This window comes from Staurois parvus, unplaced genomic scaffold, assembly GCF_062004578.1.
Source record: "Staurois parvus isolate SC_StPar_1 unplaced genomic scaffold, SC_StPar_1.0 ptg000365l, whole genome shotgun sequence".
NCBI classification, from domain to species: Eukaryota; Metazoa; Chordata; class Amphibia; order Anura; family Ranidae; genus Staurois; species Staurois parvus.
In genome coordinates, this window is record NW_028318161.1 from 948,764 (window position 1) to 961,721 (window position 12,958).

The window sequence follows — 12,958 nt, forward strand, 5'->3', positions numbered from 1 at the left end:
TGACCATTTTGGCACTCGGGCACTGCCTGAGGGCCCAGGGTCAGTAGGGGGCCCCATGAGATGCCCCTAGTACCTTTCATAGACTTTTTTGGGTGTGGTTTGAGTGTGGGTGATGACGCAGGGACCCCATGATCCCCTATTGCCCGGGGCCCCATGGGTTGTCAGTCCGCCCCTGGAGTTGACTGTTGCTTCCTAAGGTCTCACAGACTCACACGACGCTGTCAGACTGGTCCACAGGATGAGGGACATGTCTCAGGATGTTGCTTATGGGTGGAGGGGGGCTCTGTCAAGCTGACATGGGAAGGAAGTGGGAGTTGGTTGCTGTCAGAGAAAGGTTCCAGCTCCCCAAAAAAAGACCCTATGAATTTGTTGGAAGAGGGGAGAGGAGGATGAGCAGAACGGTCAATTGTAATTGAAGGTCCACTTTAACTTTTATCTACACTGCAGAATTTTTTTCTATATGGCTGGAGTTCTGCTTTAATAACCACTAACAATAAAACTGCTGAAGAATGTTAGGTACTGCTGAGGTGACGGGTATATTATTTATTTCGGGAAGGTATCACAGCCCAATTCCTCTGATGTCTGACTAATAATCAGCCTTATCTCCATAGCAGACGTCATTGTGGTGCTCACTTTGAAGCACTCATGTTAGTGTTGCTGTGTCTGCACCTTTGATTAATTTAAATTCTTGTGTTTACACTATGGCTACCAAAGTTACACATTTTGTTTAGTGTGGATCAAAGGTAATTAAAGACATCAGGGTAGGTATGCAAGAGACTTATGGCATGAATACAACAACACGCTGCCACAGTTAAAAAAAAACAAAACAAAACAAAAAAAAAAGGATCTCTTTCCTATTAATAACACTGGCAACAATGATACCAGCAAGTCCAGTATTATTCAATCCACATGGGAACCCTAGGCCCCTATGACATAGAACAGACCTTGAGATAAAAACATTTTTGCTGCTCTCTGGATTCAGAGATCTATAAACGATTGTACATAATGCAGTTTTTACATTAACTATGGGGATGTGTTTATAAATGTATTGAGGGTGCAGCTGCTGTGTTGAAAAAGAGGTGCATGGGTCATCATGGAAACCTATTGTACAATATATGCAAGGATAAATATCGGGCTCCTTATGAAGATCCAACAAGCTCAGCAGATAATGATACCCAGATTGTGAGTTATCAAGGCAAGGCAGAACATGCATGCTGTTGAGCATAGATTGACAGACCTACAGGAGACGATGGAATGGTTTAGCTTAGCCTAATGTATTTCGTGGGCTAGGGAGGGAGGCTTGGGGTTTTATTTTAGAGAATATGCATCATATCATTGTATATATTTATTTTTTATGGTCAGGATTTAAAAAAAAAAAAAAACTTTAAAAAAATATTTTTTTAGTCATTCAAATATAAAATATTGCAAACAGATATTATTATGGTTGATCCATGTAAATATAGGGTTTCTATCAAAGATCGATAGTCCATAAGTAGTACATATTCAGTAAGTCTCATACACAGACATCCACTGAAGAGGCATCTGCAACAAACCATTTACAAAATTGTTAAAATACCCCTTCCACCAGTTAATAAAGGATTTGATTTTCCTTTTATCTAAGACAGGGATCTCCAAACCTCTTAAATAAAGGGCAAGTTTACTGTCCTTCAGACTTTGAGGGGTCAGGATTGTGATCAGTGTGAGTAGAAAATGCCCAGGTGTCAGGGGGATTAAACAATGCCCCATCATTGGTATTAGTGGGAGGATTATTACCCCATTGTTGGTATCAGTGGGAAGAAATAGTGCCCCATTGTTTGTGTCAGTGGAAAGAATAGGGCCCCATTGTTGGTTTCAGTGGGAATAATAGTGCCTCATCATTGGTGTCGGTAGAAAGGATATTGCCCCATCATTGGTGTCAGTGGGAAAAATAGTGCTCCATCCTTGGTGCACCCACAGACTGCAACCAGCCAGCTGCTGACCCAGCTACCCTCCACTCTCACTCTCCCCCTACAGAAGGACTCAAATGGACTCCTCCATGGCGATACAGACTCTCCACATCACCATGCCCTGACTTGTATCCCTTCACATCCCCCGACCTGATCAGCACTCTGCTCACCCCAACCTGCATTCCTCCTCCTTGTATTCCTCTCCTCCATCACAAAAATCGGCTCCCTCTACCCACCTACCCCCCCAAAACGGCTCTACATTGCCCCTTCACTTCTCCCCTCTCCCCACTATGGCACTCATCACCTCTTCCTGCTACTCCACTCCCCCGTCGACCCACGTGCCACCACTATCAGACCCACACGCTCCTGCACTTCCCGTTCCCATGCCACCTTCCTCACCCTCCTCCTTCTCCTATCCGCTGGGGACATCTCCCCGAACCCTGGCCCCTCACCACCTCACCCCCCCCAGGGACCCCCCTGCTCCCACCAGCCGCCACAACCCCCTCAACCTCATACCTGTACTCCTCCTCCCCGCATCCATCCCCCCTCTCTCGGTTGCACTCCTGAACGCCCGCTCAGTTTGCAACAAGCTTACCGCCATCCATGACCTCTTTATCTCCCACTCCCTCAACCTCCTAGCGGTCACCGAAACCTGGGTACAGGCCACTGACTCCACCTCCCCTGCTGCACTCACCCATGGAGGTCTCATCTGGACCCATTCACCCAGACCGAGCGGTCGCAGAGGTGGTGGAGTCGGCTTGCTCCTATCACTGCTGAGCACCTTCCAGGTCCTCCCTAACCCCCCCTCTCTATCCTTCTCCTCCTTCGAGGCTCACTGCATCCGGCTCTTCTCCCCCACCCCCCTAAGGATCACAGTGATCTACAGGCCCCCCGGATCCACACCCCGCTTCCTGGATGACTTCGCCGCCTGGCTTCCCTTCTTCCTCTCCTCTGAGCTACCGACCATCATCCCTGGGGACTTCAATATCCCTATCAACAACAACAACCCGGCTACTTCCCAACTCCTCCACCTAACCTCCTCCTTTGCGCTCACACAGTACACTCAATCCTCCACTCACATCGATGGGAACACCCTGGACCTCATCTTCTCCCGCCTCTGTACCCTCAACCAGTTCACTAACGCCCCCTTCCCTCTCTCCGACCACCACTTCCTCACGTTCTCCGTCTCCCCTTCCCCTAACTCCCCCTCCCCAAGGCGCCAAACCATCACCAGCCGCAACCTCCACAACCTGAACCCGGCCCCCTCCACTCGGCTGCTGACCGCCTACACGACAGCATCCTTCCACTGTCATGTCCTGACCTAGCCACCACCACATATGACTCACTGTCAGTTGCCCTAGACTCTCTGGCACCCCTAACCACACGCAACATCAAACCTAGACCGCTTCAACCATGGCAGAACGACCATACTAAATGCCTCAAACGTCGCAGTCACGCGCTGGAGAGACTATGGCGCAAAACCAGGTCCCCTCGTGCGTTCTCCCTCTACAAATCTGCCTTCCTCACTTACACCTCCTCTCTGCACGCCGCCAAGCAGGCCTACTTCATAAACCTGATCAACACCCCCTCCACCTGCCCTCGCTGACTCTTCTCCACCTTCAACTCCCTGCTCTCTCCCCCCCTCCTCCACTCAGTACCTCACTCACCGCCCACGAGATTGCCACCCATTTCCATAACAAGATTGACGCAATCTGTAAGGACATAGTCAACTCGCAATCTACCTCCCCACCTAGCCTCCCCCCCCCATCAGCCCCTCATCTCTCCCCTCCTCTGACCTCGCAACCGCACTGCCCCCCACCACACCCAAGGCCCCGCTTACCGTAACCCCCCAGCACTGTACTCCTTCAGCACTGCTACCACTGAGAAAGTCAACAGGGTGTTCTCAGAAGCCCGCCTCACTACCTGCCCCCTTGACCCTATGCCCTCTCAACTCCTCAGGTCACCCCCCTCTTCCCTCATCCGCTCCCTCAACCACATCTTCAATCTCTCCCTCTCTACTGGCGCATTCCCCTCCCCCCTAAAGCATGCGCACATCACCACCATACTCAAAAAGCCCTCCCTGGACCCGAATGACCCAAACAACCTCAGACCCATCTCCCTGCTGCCACTCACTTCCAAGCTCCTTGAGCGCTTAGTCTACGATCGCCTAAGCACCCACCTAACTGACAACAACCTCCTTGATCCACTACAGTCCGGCTTCCGTCCCCTACACTCCACCAAAACCGCCCTCCTCAAAATCACTAATGACCTACTAACCGCCAAAGCCAAAGGCGACTACTCTGTCCTCCTTCTCCTGGACCTCTCCGCGGCCTTCGACACAGTTGACCACCCCCTCCTCCTTAATAAACTACTCTGCCTTGGCATCAGAGACACCGCTCTCTCCTGGTTCTCCTCTTACCTATCCCGATGCTCCTTCAGTGTTTCCTACAACGGTGCCACCTCCCCTTCCCTCCCCCTCTCTGTTGGGGTCCCCCAAAGCTCTGTCCTTGGACCCCTTCTCTTCTCCATCTACACCTCCTCCCTTGGCAAACTCATACACTCCCACGGCTTCAACTGTCACCTCTACGCTGATGACACTCAAATTTACCTCTCCACCCCTCACGTCACCCCCACAGTCTCCACCCACATCACTCACCTCCTAAACGACATCTCAGACTGGATGTCGCTTCATTTCCTCAAGCTTAACCTCTCCAAAACCGGGCTCCTCATTTCCCCCTGCTCATGCCCCCCCATCCTATCCATCACTACCAACAACACCACCATCAATCCCGCCCCGCAAGCCAAAGTCCTTGGCGTCATTCTGGACTCAAACCTTTCCTTCCAACCTCATGTTAAATCACCTACAAACACATGCAGGCTCCACCTCCGCAACATCGCCAAGATACGCTCCTTCCTTACCCCTGACACCACTAAGCTACTCGTACACTCCCTAATTATCTCACGCCTTGACTACTGCAACTCCCTTCTCACCCCAGCGCAGGCTCTCCCCGCTTCAGACCATCCTGAACTCAGCAGCTAGGCTCATCCACCTCACCAACCGCTCCACCTCTGCCACCCCCCTCTGCCTCTCCCTCCACTGGCTTCCGATTGCCCAACGCATCAAATTCAAACTACTAACTCTGACCTACAAAGCCATTCACAACACTGCCCCTAACTACCTCACCAACTTGATTCCCAAGTACCACCCTACCCGTACCCTTTGCTCCTCACAGGACCTCCTTCTATCTTGCTCCCTGGTCTCCTCCTCCCACGCACGACTGCAAGACTTCTTCAGGTCCTCCCCCATCCTCTGGAACTCACTACAACAATCCATCAGACTGTCACCTTCCCTCCTCACCTTCAGGCGCTCCCTGAAAATCCACCTCTTCAGGGAAGCCTACCCCACCCTCACCTAACAGCCATTCTCCTTCATTCCTCCTACCACTCCATCCCCCACAGCCACTTCCTCCTGTACCACTACCCCCTCCCTCTTAGATTGTAAGGTCGAAAGAGTAGGGCCCTCTAACCCCTTGTGTGCTGTTTGTTGTTGCTGTACTGTTTCATGTATTGTCCTCCCCCCTCTATTGTACAGCGCTGAGTAAACCCTTTGGCGCTATATAAACTCGATGTAATGTAATGTAATGTTGGGGTCAGTGGTAGCGATAGTGCCCTATTGTTGGTATCAGTGACAGGAATGATGCCCCATTGCTGGTGTCAGTGGGAGGAATAGTGCTCTAAAGGTCAGATAAAGGCAAGCAGGGGGCCACATCTGGCCCCAGACTTCTGTTTGGAGACCACTGATCTAAAGGATAAAACTTTTTAACTCTTAATTCAAGGTCCTACATTCTGTCTTCCTATCAGTTTTGGTTGGAACTGATCCCCCAAACCGTGGGACTGCAGGCCGCAGCCCTTCCAATAAATCTAAAACATTAATCTATTTGAAATGAAGACAAAACATCCAAATTGGCATGAAAATGGCCGTGGCACTTTATTGGTTTACCAAAATTAAATTCAAATATCATAAATATTAAATATTTTAATTAGCTGAATTATAAAATAATCAAATAAAATCCAAACATATTGCTCAGTTATTAAAACATGAGCATACTTCCACTGAATTGCAACAAAACGTCTGGGATCCAGAGGGATAGAAAACTACATAAAGCACGCGACAGGGAGGGGAGTTCTCTTGAGAACGTTGATAGGAATATGAAAAAAGGGTGCTCATCAATACACTTTTATAATCTCTTCAACGTCCAGAAAGTTCTCTAAATTTCGAATTTGTTGAAATATCCCTTAGCAATCACTATACTTCCTCTTAAAGTGACACACACCATATTTTACCACATTAACCAATAAAGTAAAAACAGTATCTAAGTAGATTAATAAAATGGGAAGGGGTGGCTGCAGGCCCAAAAAGGTTGGCCCAAAGTTTTGTGCCTCCCTTTTTCATGGGTCTGCAGGCTGAATCCCTTCCCATAAATCTAAAACATGAATCTATGTGAAATGAAGACAAAACATCAAAATTGGTATGAAAATGGCCATGGCACTTTAGTGGTTTACCAAAATTAAATTCACATATCATAAATATCAAATATTTTAATTAGGTGAATCATAAAATTGTCAAATAAAATCCAACCATATTGCTCAATTATTAGAACTCGATCATACTGCCACTGAATTGCAACAAAACGTCCCCACCATCCAGGAAAGACCAGCCCATTCCCTACCTGCTGCCATTTCAATGCAATTTTTTAAGTTTAGATTAAAAATATCTAAACCCACATCAGAAAGATGAACAGCATCTTGGCAGTATAAACCAGACAAGCTGCCTTCTAAGTCTATATGTCTGTAAGAGAAACCATCTAAGGAGGGTAAGTACTTTTCCATTGCTCTGTTGATGCGTTTTCTGATTTTTTCCATAGCCCTGCATTGTGATGAAAACAACCAGAATAATCGGGGCACAATTTCAGAGAAAACAATTGAAGTATTAGAAGAAGACAATTTTAATCTATATAAATCCTGTTTTATCATAAACAATAAATCCAAGGTTCTAATTCTGCCTATATCATTTCCTCCAAAGAGAATAATCAACACCATTGGAGGAGGCCAGCATTGAAATAACCTAGCTAAAGTGATATACAATTGGCACCACTTTGGACCCTTTATACCCTTCCAAAAGATGCAAAAAGAATCTGAAGACATAGACAGGTTTTCCGAATAAGTCCGTTGAGCTGCTCTCTTCCATGCCCAAAATATTTAAGAGTGATCAATTATCCATACATTGCAGACATTACCTAAAGAAATGAAAGGAACAAGTCAGGACGTATATACACTTTAAAACTATTGGACCCCCGCCTACTAAGAATTTTAATTCAGTCTTCTAACATACCCGACCTGGAAGCTTCAGAGGCAGCTCCGATCCTGAACAAATGTGAAGTAAATTTATATTGCTGCAAACCAAGATGTGACAAATGTTTTTTTTTAAATCAAACTGGTATTTCGTAAGGGGAGATCTATCCATATAAATGAAAAAAGGACCTGAAACAGGTGGTCTTGCCAAAAGGAAATGGTGAACTGTCCTGACTGGACACAAATTGACATTTTCAAACATTGGAATAGAAATCCACTTACCCTTCCCAACTTGATCTGTCTTCGATTTGGCAATAAAATTTTTAACCACTGAATCATCCAATAAAATATGTTCTCTCAGTAACCTTGATGAACATCCTTTACTGGGTGAAATCATTTTAGATATCCTTAATGCATCAAAAAAGGCATACACGGAGGACATTTTGAATAATAAAGCTTCATATGAGGAAGAACAAACCTGCAGTGTAACAGAGCACAATTGCAATAAAATTTTTAATGATATCGGTCTCCTGCTATCTTTAATAAAATGTGTTTTCTTATAACCTTTTAAGTCCTGCTTAACTGTAAAGAAGCTTGTGCAGTCTAGGAGTTTCCGCATACAAAAGAAAAAGGAAATTCCTGGCAAGGTCTTAATTATGTGACTATGTGAAAGATGCATCTGCATCAAAGACGATAAGAAACAGAATTGTACTTTCTGAAGGATCTTCAGGAGAAAAACCCTGGCATTTTGCAAAAGACACCACTGTCCCTCAAGAGGAAGAGTACTCCATCCATGTATGAGGAGATACCGAATTTTCAACAGCATTCATAGTCACCTTCAAATCAGGTTCCATAAATGAGCTGGGCAAACATGACCTTCTTTGTCTGCTGAAAGAAGGAGCTGACAAAATTTGGACATCTGAAAATGAGAGGAGGGAGTCAGCAAGGGTATTAAATTTACCAGGAGTTTGATCCAGATGTTATACTTCAAACAAAGGAAAACCAAATGTCTTAAAAAGGGGATTACAAAGATTTAGATGGCAATTCACCACAAACAATACACCTTTATTATCTGTATAAATCAAAATTCACTAATTAGAAAAACTTGTACTCCATAATCCTAATGCTACTATAACTGGGAAAAGTTCAAGTAAAACAATGCTTTTAGTCGTTTTTTTATTTATCGAAGAATACGTCCAGCTCCCACAACACCAATGGTTTTCTCATATTGCCGCAAATTCTTTTGAGCCAGCGCATCTGTAAAAAGATGTAAAGCATCAGAATTGATAAATGATTCTTGAAAAAATGATCTACTGTTAAAAACTTCCAAAAATTTAGACCACACAATTAGACCCAAAAGACCCAAAAGTGATTGCATTTCTTTCAGCAATACCTTTTTCCGCCTAAGAAAGACCATTATCAATAACCTGATCCTTTCCAACTTTACGGAAGGTATTCTAAATTCCATTACAGTTGTGTTAATAAGAATTCCAAAAAATTCTAAAGATACTGTAGGAAATATAGCTTTTTCTTCTGCCAAAAGAAATACGAAAATACCTTGAAATGTCATAAAATAGCTTAAGTAACTGTGCATAAATGTTAGAATCTGCAAAGGAAATGATCTAAACAGTGTAAAACTCCATCTAAACCTGACTCAAAACACACGACCCAGTTAATAAATGACGAAAATGTTTCAAAATACAAGAACAAGATACAGAACAGCCCATCGGAAGGCATTTGTCAAAGAACTACCAACAGCCTAAAAAAAAACCTAGCAAATTGACAGTTTTAGGGTCAATAGGAAGTAAGCGAAAAGCCAACTTAATGTCAGCTTTTGCTAACAACACACCTTTGCCATAAGATCTAATTAACAAAATGGCTTCATCAAATGACGACTAAGATACCGAACACGATGAGCCATCTATGTCATCATTTATACGTAGATGCTCCTTTAGGGAAAGAAAGGTGGTATATAAAACGGAATTAATTAGGTTCTTTTTTGAGAACCACTCCTAGTGAAGAAATGTGCAAATTCTTATAAGGCAGAAAAAGAAAAGGATCTGCTACCCTATTCTCTGCAATCTATTAACCTTTTTTTCTCTCTTACTACCTGGGGAAAATGCTCCACCGACTTCAGATTAGGGACTATTTCACAATCCAATCCTGAAAAACCAGGCAGTGGAAAACCAGACGTAAAACCGTTACTTAGAAATAATGCCTTCTCCTTGTCTGGATATAGATCCAGCCATGGGTGCATTCTTTGAAGCATCACTGGCGTGCAGGCTTTTTTGAAAAATATCCCTAGAACCTTGTGTGACATTATTAATTTTCTTATAGCAATTGACTACTGGATGATTCCCTGTACAAAATGAACACTCATGCCTGTATCTACAAGCTTTGTTCCACTTACATTGTGATTCCTTATAAGCAAAGCATACCCCTTTCCTATATACTGATGTAGAGGTTGTATTAGGGGTAGATGACCTGTTCACTGGTTGTTTTTGTGGTAATATTAAATTAAGCCACAATCCGACATCTTTCATTCCCCATTCTAATGATGGGTGGACCATTAATTTTTTATGAAATGATTCGTCGTAATGAAACCATCCAAAACCCCCCGAAATTCTTGTATGCTTCCAATACATGGTCAACATGCTAAAAAAAGTCCAGCACATAATTCAGGATATTTTCTGCCATTACACTGGAAACAATGCAAAAAGGCTTGGAACCAGTTAAAGAATGATCTAGTAATCTTTCACCTTCCGACTTATCATCTGACTTTTAATCTGATCAAGATGAAAATTCTTTTGCTGAAGAGAAAAGAGACAATAAATCTATAAAGTCTCCTTTCCAGACTTTTACTTTGACAGAACTTGACAAGTAAAAACCTAAAGGGGAAACTTCACATGGAAATACTTCTTTAAAACACGTCTCAGGAACCTGTGATCTGCTAACTACCAAATTTCCTTGAGGTAATTCAGTTTGAGTGTCAATACTGTTAACAGATGTGCTAGGTACCATATTTCTGTTGCTTTCCTGAATAGACTGTAAAGCATCTGTTAATGAACCAAATAAATTAGAAAGTGCTGACATCTGCATAAACGCACCCTGAGGGACTGCATTATGTGATCTGGGAACCTGTGTATCACTGTGCTCCCTGACAGACCTGACATCACTTACCTGCCAGTCAAAGTCTTCTTGTGTAGCTGTAATTGACTGCATACTAAGGTCTGGCTATCTGTCAGCTACAGGAGGTGTTGATGGAGGTGGCATTTGTGGCTCCCTGGCAGCTTCTCCAGACTGTCCTCCTCTGTCTCTATGGATGCTTCTTGACATCTGGAGGGTGGCAAGGCCCACCTTTTCTTCCGACTTCTCGGCTGAGAGACTTCCCCTGAAGCCGTATCCTTCAGTTCCATATTTGACCCCTCATGGCTTTCCTCTTGAAACCTCTGCCTTCAGGCGGTCAGCTTCTCTGTATGTGGTGGCTCCCGGTATCTTAAATTGGACTCACTGCCACTGGCTGACTTGACGGTAAGGACACTGCCATGTCCTGCGCTTCATTCTGCTCTTCAGCTAGTGCCAGGCATCACCTCAGTCAGGTTTCACCTCCACCACCCTTAACCTTCTCATGAACGTGTCTCAGGAGCATCTTCATGACTGCAGCAAGGGAGTTCTCTTTAGACCGCTGACAGGAATGTGAAAAAAAGGCGCTCATCCATACACTTTTAGAATCTCTTCAACTTCTAGAAAGTTCTCTAAATTTCTGTTATTTGAAATATCCCTTAGCAACCACTATACTTCCTCTTAACGTGACACACACCACTCTACACAAGAGCAAATGGTGGCTGGAGCTTCGGAGCCACGGGGAGGAGAGCTATAAAGTGCGGCTGGTCAGTCCGACGAACACACCCCTTATGACTAAGTCCTGGAAGTGACGAAATGCTTCACGGGAAGTGACGTCGGATGCACAGAGAGGAACCGGAAGTGGCAGATCGGCCATCTTAGACACTGGAAACACATGCCAAACACTCCTGTAGGCATTTCTTTTGAAACTGCTATTTGCCTGTCTTTTATGCTGAAGGTCTAACCAAATCAAGTATAAATATCAGAGAAAAGTTATAAATCTTTATTCTCACACCTGGCCCAATTCAAACAGTATGGAATTTAGTGGGCCAGTAAGAGAGCCAACTAAAGTGCAACTGCATTGCATCTGAGCATCACAAACCAGAAATGCTAAGTTATTTGTAATATTCAAAGCAAACTCCCCCCTCCATCCATATTTCCATGCTTTATTTTACTGTGAAATCATTTAAAAAAACACCCCCTGGCATTGCTGGCAGTGGGCATCTTATGGAAGGGCAGATGATTCATGTTCATGTATCATTTACTTCCTGGAATCCATCTGCCCTTTAGCTCAGTCAAAGGTTGAGCTGAGAACCCTCTTTCCCCTCTTGAAGACTGTTGGGATGTATGACATCAATTGCCTAGGCCTGAAAACCAGGAAGTAACTGTAATGTAATGTGAAATGCAAAAAAAAAAAGTTAAAAACAAGTAAATATGGTGATGCGGTAGGTTTGTTCAGGAACAGGGTTTACTTTTCCTGGACACATTGCGAGAGCAGTATGGGCGTTTCCCAATGGACTTCTGGTGGTATAGACAGCATCATAAGTTTGTTCATAACCTGTCCCCCAAAATTCAAATGCCATCCAACTTGACACATTTTGAGAAGTTTTGTATGGGGAATGCTCCAGTCACTCATTTCCTTTCAGAGTTGTATAAACTGTACCAGTCAGAGGAGCCAGCTGGGAAACCTTTATACATACAGGAATGGGAGAGAGACTTTCAGTATAACTTTTCAGAAACCCAACTTGACCACCTGTACCGCTTAACTCATACCAGCTCTGTTGATACAAAGAAGCAAGAAAACAGCTTTAAATTGCTTACTCGCTGGTATAGAGTCTCCTGGTATAGAGTCCGACTGGTATATAGCCTCTTGGCTAAGATTTACCCCTCCCTGTCTGGCTTATGCTAGAGAAATTGTGGTCACCATGGTACCTTTCTTCATATTTGGTGGGAGTGTCCTAAGTTACGACCCTTTTGGCAAGCCATTAGAGCTCACATTAAGCTGATCCTTGACATCAATGTTCCTGACTCCCGCCTGCAGTTTCTACTTCATGTGCCCTCCATTCCTCTTAGCCACTATAGGAAAAGAATGTTACCACATCTACTAAACGCAACATGGCGTTTAATCCCCATGTACTGGAAAAAGTCCCAGGTCGAGCTGAGTGGATCAAGTTGGTGAATAATGTAATGGAGGAGGAGGAATGGATGGCTACATACAAGGATCAATATAGCAGGTTTTACACAATCTGGCCCACATGGATCCATTACAATTCAGGGGCCTCGGGAACTTCACATCCTCTCTCAGCAGGGCTCTCCCAACCTTAAATGGTGAAGGTTTGACGAGCTCAAACCTCTCACTTCCAGGCCTTCTTTTATGTACTTGAATCTATATGGTATTTGAAATCTCACCTTTTTAAGCCTAGGTCTTGGACAGACTTGTTGGCTTTGCCTACCATGCACTTACAGAGAGACTGTGAGTGGTTTTTCCTTTTTTATTTTTGATGTCTGTTTCCTTTTGTATTGTTTTTATTTTTATT

At 44.3% G+C, this 12,958-nt stretch overlaps 1 pseudogene; it reads right to left on the reverse strand.

The window, feature by feature from the left end:
• Nucleotides 1-6,611: 6,611 nt before the first annotated feature.
• On the reverse strand, nucleotides 6,612-11,013 carry LOC149456259 (uncharacterized; annotated as a pseudogene).
• Between the last annotated feature and the right edge of the window lie 1,945 nt (nucleotides 11,014-12,958).